At 38.1% G+C, this 12811-nt stretch overlaps 1 protein-coding gene across 4 annotated transcripts in view; it reads right to left on the bottom strand.

The window, feature by feature from the left end:
* The window catches only part of LOC116992041, a 361926-nt gene that overhangs the window by 739 nt on the left and 348376 nt on the right, over positions 1 to 12811 (bottom strand). The gene's annotated exons all lie outside the window — the stretch shown is intronic.

Raw genomic sequence — 12811 nt, 5'->3', positions numbered from 1 at the left:
AACAGAGAATTTACAGTTCTGGATATGATTTCTTTTCCTAGGGCACCAGGTGCTTTAAATGCCACCAGAAGGATGCTCTTGGCAGTGCCATACTGTCCAACATGGCTTGGCATAGATTAGCTCAAAGCTTTTGTGTCTTTGCAGACTTTGATTAAAGGCCAGTGCTAGAACTCCTATGGGCTTTTACTTGATCCAGTGTAGCATAGGGATTTTTTTCTTTTTTTTTTTTTTCTTCCTCATTACAGCTGCCAAAAATATGCCAGTTAAGATAATTACATTTCAATTTAAATTGGTAATTTAATGGAAAATTTTAAATCAGGATGTAGGGCAGGATTTTACTTCCAACCCTATCTCACAGCACCTTTTGTCTGTTGCAGATGATTTAGGAGCCCAGTTTCCTATTTTTGGCTCTCAGTGACACCAGAGAGTTTAGAAGCCTCCACAGTTTTGCAGGATTGTCTTTTCAATCTCTTTTAAGCCTGCAAACCTCACCTCAGTTTAGTTTCACCTGTCTTCTGCTTGCTGTGTCGCTGGCTACCTGTCTTTATGAGTCACAATACATGCAAAAAACATATTATTCATTAAAATATTTTCTTCCTTTTGAGAGGAGAAGTAGAAGAACCCAAGATATTCTGCCTGCCATGGCTCTGCTGCTTTCATTATTTGTTTCAGGGCTGACACAGAAGCCTGGCAGTAGCAACATGCTGTAAGGAATAGAATCTTCCTTTGTTTGGGGTGCAGTGTGTACTGTCATTTACATAATAAAATCCTCACACAAATAACAGATGGTGAAGAGGCACTCATGTTGCCACATGTTGGAAGCATGATATAGTTCCTTGATGAACTCGTTTCTTTTACTTTTGCCTAGAGATGCCCACCAACTATTAAACCTTGGGAGTTAATCAGCTGGTCAGGGGTCTAAAGACAGGCAAAAATCTGTCTGCAGAATTTTTCTGCTTCTGGGAGGAGCAAATGTTGTGCCCTGTTAGAAATGTGCAATCCATTGAAAATGGTTTCCACTACCATGAAAAGTAAATAATAGTCTCTATTTTCAACACTCATCGGGCTGAATTGTTTCACTATAGAAGACAGAAAATGTCATTATTCCACTGGGTCTGAGCTCTTTTTGGAATCCTTTTCTCAGCAGAAGCTTGGGACAGAGAGAGCTATGCTAATGCTGCATATTAGCAATATCAGTTCTTGGATGCATTACCATTAATTCTATGTGCAAATTAAGTGCTGGAAAACAAATGTCTGTCACTTGAAATAACAGCCACAGAGGCTGTATACAGTGCAGTGAAATAAGATCACACCACATTCCCTAATTAGAGTTAATGGGTCTGTTTCTGATCCCATTTATACCGATTTTACAGTCATGTAATCCATGCTGTTGTTTTGAGTGGAGCTGGTCTGTAAAAAGAGTCAGAGGGATGACAGAGGGTATTTAAATGAGTGGTCATTTAGCTGCATAAATGCTGCTGCCTCAGTGCAGTTTTCTGCATTGTTCACAGGGCTGGACTGCTGCAGTTTCACTGCAGAGGTTGGGATGGTGAGACAGGTTGTGGGAACTCCTGAAGACATATTGAATCCATGCAGGAAAAGTGGCCAGGACATGGGATTAGCCTTGGAGGGCAGATTCAGTGGGATTCAGTGAGCACCTAAACACACCAGGCTGACCCCTTCACCCTGTCCCCATTTGGAAACTCATATGCTCTGTAGCCCTAAATCAGCAGCTCTGAAGCTGCTGTGCAAAGCAGAGAAGACACATACAAAGCCTTTATAGTCCACCTGCATCCATCCTGCCCTCTGTATTTGTTACTGCTCAAAAATGAGTGGATTGTGCATTTCTATCTCATGTCTGTGGCATTGAAACCTACAGACACAGAAATTTTGTACAACAAAGCTGTTGATGAGGTGCTGCTTCATTTAGGGAGATATGCAACATCTCCACTCTCTAAAAAAATCTAAAAAATCTAAAAAATCCAAGACCAAAACAAGCCCAAAAATTTAATGTTTGCATCAAAGACTACACTATGATGGTTTCGAGTTCTTATTCAGACTGTAAACCTGATGTGAATTTTTTTTTTTTTTTTAATGTTTGGCTAGCTCTGATTATCTTGTTTGGGTTTTGTGGTTTATTTTTTTTTTGCTTTTGCCACAAAGAGCATGTCCCTAAGGCAAGAATATTTTGAATTGGCAGTTTTTTATCTAGTGCAGCTTAAGGAAGAGTTGCAAGTCTGATTATCCCATAGCATGGAGCCTTGCTCTGCAGTCTTTAGAATCCAGGAAGTATGTGGTTATTTTTCATGCATTAATGCAGTAGTATCGACCAGTTAATTTGAAATCACTTGCATCTCATGTCATGACAAAAAAGCAAATGCAGCACATCCGGAGCCACAGATTTACAAGGTTACATGCATATATAAGCAACAAAAGGCAGATACAATTCCTTATATATTCTTTATACCTTATATATAATATATATTCCATATATTTTTGCATCAAAGTCAAATATCAAAGGTGTCCCTCTTTAGAAATGCTTTAGGTGATGCCAGTGGTGTCACCAGGAACTTATTGTTCTTTAAGTAGTTTACACCTCTGCAGGTTTTATTCACAGAGTATTACATTCTACTCAGGTAATCCCACTGAACTGTCCTCAGTTAAGAAGACAGTGTCCCTTTTTATCTTTCCTGGCTTCTCTCCTTCACCATTCCCCAGAGCAAACGCAGAAACCTGAGGATTGAGAAGGAGTGAAAAATGTCCTGTGGGTGATTAGGGAATTTGAAATAGGATTTTGATTAATTTCCTCAGGAGAATCTATATCTGACTGACAATAAAAATAAACTATTTTCATTTCTGCTTATTCTATAATTAGAGCTCCATAGATACAGCTATGCATTATATACAGTAATTTCACGATGATAAGCCACACCTGATTATAAGCCACACATCCAGGTGTCGGCAACTGTCTTGGGTTACGATAGAGAGTTTGATAAAAGGTATCTATTCTATCACCATCTGTTGAGGGTGGGGGCAGTGATCCTTGTCTCTGTGGGAGATATTCTGCTAATGGGCCATCCATTGAAACCAGGCAGGGCATTGTTCTTTATCTTTTCACAACCCATCCTTCCTCCAGCCAGTCATTTTCTGCTAATGGGCCACTGAGTCCCACTGTGGGACTGATAAAATTACTGCATCTCATTGGAAGTTGCTCCAGCCAGGGGGAAGGGCCCAACATTTCTTACCAAGATAAAAACAGAGGTTTTGGGACACTAAGGGAGCCCCTTTCTCCACTGGACTCCAGAGGGAAACTGGATTTCTCCACATCACCACTGGACCTCTGGAGGGAAATTGCACCTTGTACAGGAGCACTGCTCCAACTGAGCCACATCTGTCACTGCAGGAGGATGCAGCCACCATTTAATGGGACTGCTACCAACACCCTGCCTGACGGGTGTCAGGTTGTTCTCTGACTTTGTCAGGGTTTGGAGTTTGTTTCTTCGTAGTACTGCATTTCTATTTTAATTTCCCTAGAAAAGAACTGTTATTCCTAATTCCCATATTTTTGCCTGAAAGCCCCTTGATTTCAAAATTATAATAATTTGGAGGGAGGGGGTTTACAGTCTCCATTTCAAAGAGAAGTTCCTGCCTTTCTCAGCAGACACCTGTCCTCCAAACTAAAACAGCAACTTTTTGTTCTTTGTCCATATATAAGCCGCACCTGATTATAAGCTGCACTTTGGGTTCGGACCAAAATTTTAGTCAAAATGGTGCGGCTTATAATTGTGAAATGATACAAATACCGTTCTTAAGCATAATATTCTTGCAATATTACTAATGTTGGTCAAAGAAACAATACTGAGGCTAGAGTGTAGCTGTAAGACTCTGTCATATGGATGTGCTTCTCAAGCTACAGGCTAACATGCATGCTAAAATTAAACCTCCATCAAATAAAAATAATAGGATTGAATAATTGAAACCAAAACTGACCACCATTCCTGACTGACTAATTTGCATTTCTCTGGTTACAGATAATATGAACATCAACAGCTTGCTCATAAATAAATGTCAAGAAAATTACTTTAATAACATGCATAAAACTGAGAACTAGAGCATTAGAATTATAGCCTTAATAGCTGAGAAATGAATTTAAGTGTCTTGTCTTAGTATTGACATACAACATTGACTGCAAAATCAAATGTCTATGCACTTTCTGTAAATAAGATCTCTCATGCACTGGAGCTAAGATATGCAAAAGAATGAGTACAAGCAGAGAACAAGCATTTCATGTTATCTTGATTTTCACTCAGAATTGAAACAGAAGTCAGGATTTAAAGAAAATCATTGCAGAAGGAAAGGTTTTTAAAGCAATGGTAATGAGTCAATTCTAGACAAAAAGGGTCAGATGTTTTGATAAACATATTTACTTGAAAAGGAACAGTTTGAGCAGTTGAAAAATTTACCCCCACTCTCACTTTTATTATCCAGAAACAGATTTAATTATGACGTTTTAATGATATGTTGCATTCCCAGTTCTAGACACATAAAAGGAATAAAAATTTAAAAAATAACACCATCAAAAAACCCCAACCAACCAAAAAACAAAACAAAACAAAATAAAAACAAAACAATCAAGAAACTCAACTTTCTTTTAAAAGATGATTTGTTTTTATAGAAATTTCCATACTTGCCAGGCCTGTTTACAGCTGGCATTAAAGCCTCCCTCCTCTGGAAGAAAGCACTGTCATGTGTGGCATGACCATGGCTGTATCTGTCATGTTAACTCTGCTGCTGACAAACCCATAACACTCTACACCGTGCTTCTATTGACCCCTTTTTTCCATTTTTATTCTCCTTTTGAGATGTTTCTCTGACTGTTCTTCCCCCTTTGTCTTATTTTTTTTTTCACCTCCACAGACTTGTTTTTCTACTAAAAGATTGATTCGTTTTATACTTTTAAGAGATGCCTTATTGTTACCTCCTTTTAAGATTCCTAACTGATGCTGTCTCAGACAAATGCAAGGTTCTCGTTTGTCCCAATTTTAATCATTTTTCTAATATCTTGAATTAAAATTCAGATTTGTTTATCCTCAAAGGGTAGATGTTGTCAAAGACCCCTCAACTTCACCATGTCTATGACATCACAAACTCCAATATTTTGTTAAAATTTTTCTTAGGTATTTATTGTAAATCCCAACCTCAGGTATCTCTCCTTACAAGAAATTATTTCTCCAAAACCTGTTTCTTAACAGCTCTACTTCTAGGGAAGGATTTCCCTTGTCTAAAAGCCTATTTCCTATGCAATGTAACATAGAATAACACAAATTTAACTGTTGCTTTATTGAAAACACAGCTGCACTGATATATCTACTGGAATTTTCTTCCTTTTGACACTGACACATCTCTTGTACTTGTACATGCAGTGAAATTCTACACTGCCAGTAAAGCATAAATCCAAGAATTCCATACTGGTTGCCTTTTTAGCTTCCTTTTTATTCTTCAACTTTTGTTGTCCAGAGAGCTCAGAAATAGCTCTAAACAGTCATTTTTCACCCTTCCCAAAATTCTTATTCTGGAATAACTGCAGCAGCTCTGTAAGAGCAGGGAGTAGTGTCAGTTCAGAATAAATCATGGTAATTTTCATGTTTATGTATAAAACTTCTTGTGAGCTAATTACAGAACACACAAATGCAAGTGGTGTCATAGTACAATAACCTAATGCTGCTTTTTTGGGCTTTTTTTGGAAGGGGCAGGGTGTCTGACAGTATTTGGAAATATTAAAGGAAAAAAAAATCTCGTTATTATTTAACCTATAAACAGTTCATTTATCTTGTGGAAGATTAAGCTTGTTGATTTCTACTGCTGCTCTTTTTGAAGTAGCTCATAAGCAGCTCTTGAGCTTTTCCCTTCAGTTATTGAAGGCTCCAGAGAGACACAGGACAATGGGGGGGAAGTGTAAGAGCTCTAGAAACCATGAAAAGCTATTCCAAATACAGTTCTTTTGGCTTTGCTATTATCCATCAGCACTTATGTCTCAGTAACAGCAATATCCTAACAAAATTAAGTGGTCTTCATGCTAACAAAACTGAGAGCCTATCATGGTACCTAAAGACCACAATAAAATTGAAGACACACCAACTTTTCCCTTTTTCAGGTTTAAACATTTGATAGATCACCCATTCAACTCAGACCTTCAGAAACCAGAGTCATGACCTCAGGACCATCTCATCTACTTTATTGCCTGCTCTTTCTGCTAAAAAAATTTTATATCTTCTTTTTTGCTTCCAAGTGCTAAGCAATTATTTGAATATTATCATCTCCTCTATCAAATAATTTACAAACCCCTGTTTATACTACAAATTTACTATCTCTAAGTGAAACTGTAAATCTACACATGCAGTTTTCTGGGTCATAGCCTTGACTGTTCATGAAATGACAGGGTCCTAGTCCTTTCTCCCATCCCCTTGAAGAAGGAATTTGTCTTTTTTCATAAAACTAAACCCAAGCTGAATAACAGGAAATAAGGTATTCACAGATCTTAAAAACAACAAAAAATTTCATTCCAATATATGTGTTTGCAATTCAGCTTTGGATTTCCTCTTAACTAATTCTCATTCACCTGTTTTATTGATCTCAAGTCTAATGAAGCAACAGAATTTGATTATGACCATTTTCCTTGCTATCTTAATTTACTCCAGCATAGTCCCCTGAATGAGCAAGTTTACTGAATATGGAGGTATTATTCTTCTAATTTTAAATAAAGAGAAATACCAAAAGCCACTAATTCCTACCCACACACTGAAAATTCTGGATTACCCAGTTGTTAATGAATGGGGCCACACAGTTCTCATTACTCATAGCAATACAACCTGATCATTGCTTGCCTCCAATCCTAACAGGCACTTTCCTTCTTATTTTACTTTTCCTGTAGTACCTTTTTTTTTCTGCATTGAATCAGTTAATATGTGAGGATACATTACCACTGAATATTTGCACATCATTACTGGCAGAAGGTAAATACTTTCCAAGGAATTTTGGAAACATAGGTCTCTGCAGGCACAAACTGCATAAATTCCCAGCCACATGACCTCCCTTCTTTGAATCAGAAAGATGTACTACCCAGTCTGCAAAACATTAAAAGTAGAACTAAAAGAACAGACAAGTAGGATCACAGGCAGAAGATAGTTACAATATAATTGTAACTTGTCGAGGTAAAACAATCCAACTTTTAGAGATGTATTTATCCAACAATTTCACCTGTGAAGGGAAAAAAAAACCAACAACAAAAGAGTCTCAATTGGAGGTCTGCCAATTTATGTACTTCATATTCTGGTTCAGACATTTCCTTATCCATGGGTAGATAAAGTCCCTGCAGAGTTAAGCCTCCATCAACAGGGCTGATGTGTTCAAATTCCCTTTGTAATGTGCATACAGAGATACCCTGCTCCAGATGCTCAGTGCACTTATATCCACAACTTCCATATTTGTTCCCAATCTTTCCTGTTCAGCTCTGTCTAAAGCACAGAAATATCTAGAAAGAAGCAAAAGAAAGAAGGAGTCTGTGCCTGAGCACTGAATGCTGAAGGCATTCTCTCAGGAGACCAGCATCTAGTCCTGTTTTAGGGAGTGCATGCAAAGGAACAGCTTCAAAGATGGAAATAGTTACTGCTGGCAGACACCACCACCCTCTCACAGGGGGTAAAAATGGATCCAGGGAAGAAAGTGCTTAAATCTGGATCCTTCCTTCTCTACCTGTTGGGTAGTCTATGAGTTGAATCCAAATTATGACTCAGGAATAGACTGCCTGTATCTTCTCCCTACACACAGATACAGAAGCATGGCTGAAGTAGAGAACTGAAGACAATGGTAACTGAGTCCATGCATCTCACAAGAAACCTTAACACTTAGCAGACTCCTGGCATTGTCACTCCAAACCTAAACTGTTGACTAGAGGAGATTTAGGGCTCTATTACTCTGTGATTTTTGGCAAGCTGTCTAGAAGTTTTATTGTACAGCAGAGAATTAAACCTTGACATGCAACATTCTGGCCTTGCCAGTTAACTCTGCTTGTCTGAATATTAGGCAGTTACATGCTACTGAAATGCAACTCACTGCTGTTCCCTTTTCAAAAGCAAACACCAACTTAGTAAGATGAAAATAAGGTGCCTAAGATTGGCTTGTATCTCACATGCAGGGCTATGACAGTATTAAATCAGAGTAAACCAGTTTAAAATGTATTTGTTCCAGTGGTAGTAACCCCAGCATATCCTGATCATGAACCTACTTGGGCTGATTGAGGTACTGGGATGCTCACAGTGCAAGTTCCCTGGAACTGCAGGTCATTCTGCAGCAACTTATTCACATGGAGGACCCATATTTCCAGTTAAAAAATATACCCCGCCCTTGTCCTTCGAAAGGAAAAAAGTATATAAGCATTACTAAAAGATAGAAAAGTTTTAATTAGATATTTGTACACTCTTTATTCAGGTGCCTGCTTTTCAGATATTTATGCTAACAACTCACCTGACTTATATAAATAATCATAGATTTGAGGAGGGTGATTGATGCTTCATCCATGTCCCACACCCTAGTCCTGACTGAAGACTCAAAATACTCAAGGGTTGGCATGAGTAGTTTAAAAAGGAAGGTCCTAAGGAGTACAAGAGCTGATGTGGGCTTATTTTATCTGAGCCTCTGTAGGGGTTTGGCCACTTGGGCAGATTGGAATCACCCTGAGGGAATCAGCACATTCCAGCTGCTAACACCACCTCCTTGTGTCCATGCACCTCATCACCATCCTCTGACAGGCTGGGACAGGCACCCACACTAGCTAGCCATTCATTCTTTGCTTCCCCTGATCTCCTTCCAGCAGCTGAATTCCCAGGTTTAAACATCCTACACACACATTGAGCTAATCTTGCTGCCACTATGCAAAAAGAACTGAAACAGGTATTGTACTCTTTGTAAATACCTAGAAAATACTAAACTGACAATACCAGCTGAGCACAACTACAACCCTAATAGCTTTGCACATGATGGCAGAAAGAAAACATTTCTGCATTCCCTCTCCAGGAGCTCACTAATCCCCAAGAAAGGTAAATGCACTTACAAAAAATTTGACAGAGCTTTGCTCTCCTATCTGTGGAGAGACCTGACCTATCAAATGAGGTACCAGTCTGTGCACAGGGGCACCCTGTTTCAATTCCCAGCTGTGGCAGGGCTCTAACACACAATCTTAAGTAAATTGTGTCTGTGCATGGGTTTTCTCCACCTTGAAAGGGATCCTACTTTTCCTCGGTTCTATCCTGTAAAGCACTAAATTCTACAGGCATGAGAGGAAGATATCACCACGTTTCACAATTTATCTTGACTGAAAATGCATCCTTCCATGCCAGTGACATTGTTCTTTGGTTGCTTGTCATGTACTTTTCCATCATCCAACAACAGATGTGCTTTCTGGATAGTCTTCAAGATTGTTTTACAGAGCACTTGAGACTATTTTGTTTTAATTTTATTTCTTTTGTTGTTATTTTCTTTAAACATTTTAACCTTAGGGATTTGGCTAAGCTACAACTATTAAAAAATTATACAGCAATATGTAGTTTCTGTTTTCCATTTAAGCTAACTTTTGCAAAAATAAATCTCAAAGGATTGAATATACCTTCTCCACTGTTCTGATTCTTTCTGTCTGGGCAACGTCTCTCCCCTTTGTAGAATGATTATTAAAGCCAAATGTTGCCTGAAATATGGAATATGTTTGCTTTGCTCCTAGAACTGAGGACATAGTGATTTCCTTACTTTCCTGTTTGTCCAAATTCTGTCATCAGGTTTACATAAACAAGTCAGGTAGTCTTTCTTGAGACCAAGAAGATGATGACAGGAAGAAAGCAGACAAGAATGGAGTTGCAGGAAATAGGACCTTTTGAAAAAAAATCCAGTGCATTTCTGTAGTCTCCATTCCAGAGAGGCCCAAACTGCAAAAATAAACTTCATCTATCCAAAGCATGGTTAAACCAGGTCACAACCTTGTTTTCATTCCCACCCTCTGTCCTTTACTGTTCTTAAAGCCACAGTATTTCAAAAATTATATATTTTTATATCTTAAATATAATCCAGAATCTAGAAAGCTCTGAAAGAGTTGAAGCCAATCACAACTCGCAAAGGGAAAGAAAAGCCTGTGATCAACTGCAGCAAAAATAAACAAAAGGATTGCAAAATTGATTTTAAATAGTACCATAAACCTTTAAAACTGTGCTGGAGTTGCAACTATGCAGTTCCTGTTCCATTTTATGGAGGCTTTATATTTGTGCTGCATAACTTGATCTGAAGAACTTCAGACTTCATGGTTAATGCCAATATCATAACTTCAATTTTATTGCTCAATTTAAGCTCACTCTGGCTACTAACTGATTCTTAAACCATACAAATCCAGAGCAGTCTCAGAAATCAATTTTTTACAAAGAAATGAAATTCTGTTTCAGAAACAATACCTTTCTTTTCTTTGAGTGTTAAGCATAGATCCAGAAAGAGATTTAAAATCTGATGTACTTGACATATTTGGTTTACAAGCAGTTTTTGTTCAACTGAGTCAGCCTGGGAATGTTCAGGTACGCCCAAGAAGCAACATACTGGCAAGGCAAAAAAGGTCATCACAATTGCTTCTGACCCACAGACTCAACCTAAAATATTTTGAGAAGCTCTAATATAATTACTTAGAATTCTCCCTTCACTAAACTGGCATTTTACTGAATGTGGATCCATTAAGAAAAAAATTGCATCCCCAAACACCCAAATTTTACATGTACACGTGGAGGCCTATTGCTTTGTTCTCTGAACCTCAGTTCTGGCACTTAAGTAACAATTATTTCAACTAAATTGCTTTTCGAGGGCTAAATTTCAAATACTCTCTCCTTTTCTTTCATTATTTTTCCTGATGGTTTACATGGCCACAAAAAATTGCTAAAATAAAAATAAGTCAAACTTTCTAGGAGAGCCAAACCAAGTTTGTTTCTCTCTGCAGTCTTAGCAACTGATCAAGAACTTCTGTGAGTGTTGCACAAATCAACAGATGGTTCATCCCAGCCCTGCACAAACAAGATTCCCATGACCCATCACCATGGGATCATCACTTTGCAGGACAATTAAAAACAACCCACAGCCCCCCATACAAACAAAACACACCACCTGACAAAACCCACCTAGTTAGATCGGCTGAACGTCGCTTATGGAGGTGAGGATAAAAATAGGTGGCACAACGTGTTTGAGACAATTCTGCACAAAGCCCCCAGCTCACACGGACAGGTTTGTCTTTTCAAAGGCTTATATATGGTTACAGCCATTATTTCTTAGTATTTATATATTGTATAATAATAATTGGAGGTTTTATTGATGACCAGAATATGATTTAACTCCTAGAATGCTGGCAGTTTCTAAACATGTTGTTTGAAAAAATGCAAGGCATCCATGGGAGACTTTTCATGAAATGAATTTCCAGGATTTGTGGGCTGGTATAAGCCCTACTTACTACCTTCAAAAAGGACATAACTAGGGCAGACCTTACAAAAGTCACAAAATTAGTCAGCTGTAATGATTTAAGTACCTATTTCCTTGAATAATTGATAACTGATACTCCCAATAACGCAGAAGAGAACATTTTCACTGTAATTTCAAAGACACAAACAGATTTTACCTACATATTCCAAACTAAAATCCCCACAGAATGTAATAGGATAGAGTTCACACGCATGTTTATTTTCTGATGGATTGAATTAATGACTAGCATGTGCAAAGGGCTCTTCAAATCTTCACATGAAGGGTGAGCTTCCATAACTATGAAAGCAGAGAATGTGGATTCTCTCATTCCAGCATTCTAAGGGAGTTCATGGCATTGGACCAGTGGGTCTACCTGTCAAAAGCAAAGAGGAAACAGCAGCCTGTAAGAAGGCAGTGAAACAGCAGGAAAATGCTAGGGCTGGATGAGAGAAGCAATGGAGAGGAGATTTACATTATGAGAATGGTTTGGCATCTTGCAATAAAAATCTCTCAAAAAATACAGGCTCCACATTAATTCCTTCCAATTAATTCTCACAGGCTCTGTGTCACCTCATTTGTTCTATGTAAGAATTAGTATTCTGTAAATTTATAGCAAAAGTTATGTTAACTGATATTTTTAAGCATTCACTGCATCATTTTCTGTTCTGTGTAGTATAAGCCCATGTGTATGTACACAGAGCAGTATCAGAAATAGACATGGCATCAAATATTATTTCAAACATCCATATAAAAGCCCTCTTCTTTCTTCCCCTTCACCTTCCTTTTCCTTGTCAGCCATCTTCTTTATCCTCTTTTCCCTTTTCACAAGTCTGTCCATTTCACTTCCCTAGCTTTTCCAGCCTTTCCTCTTCCCTCCTTCCTTCCCTCATGTCTTTTATTTACTCTTACTCTCCCGTTTGGCCCTTCAAATTTGCTTTTGGCTAAAATGTTCTTAGCACTATTGGAGTAAATACAAGCTGAATGGGGGGATACCACAGGCACTAACCACATCTGCTGTGCTGCACTAAACAACTTTGCTTTTTCCCTGCTGCTGCTGTTTAGAACAATCTATTGTGCTCAGATTATACTCACTTCATATATATATTGTTTCAGTTAATAGAAAGCAACTTCATATTGATTGCAGAATCTTCAAAGGAATGTTTGAGCAGAGAATATATAAACCCAATCTAACGGTGAAAAAAAAAAAGGAGTCTATCCTCATAACAGTGCACACTGCATGAAGTAGAAGATTATAGTTTTAAGAGCTCAGACATACAAA

This window comes from Catharus ustulatus, chromosome 2, assembly GCF_009819885.2.
Source record: "Catharus ustulatus isolate bCatUst1 chromosome 2, bCatUst1.pri.v2, whole genome shotgun sequence".
Classification (NCBI taxonomy): Eukaryota; Metazoa; Chordata; class Aves; order Passeriformes; family Turdidae; genus Catharus; species Catharus ustulatus.
Note: the sequence above shows the minus strand (reverse complement) of the source record. Positions and strands in the feature narration are given on the sequence as shown.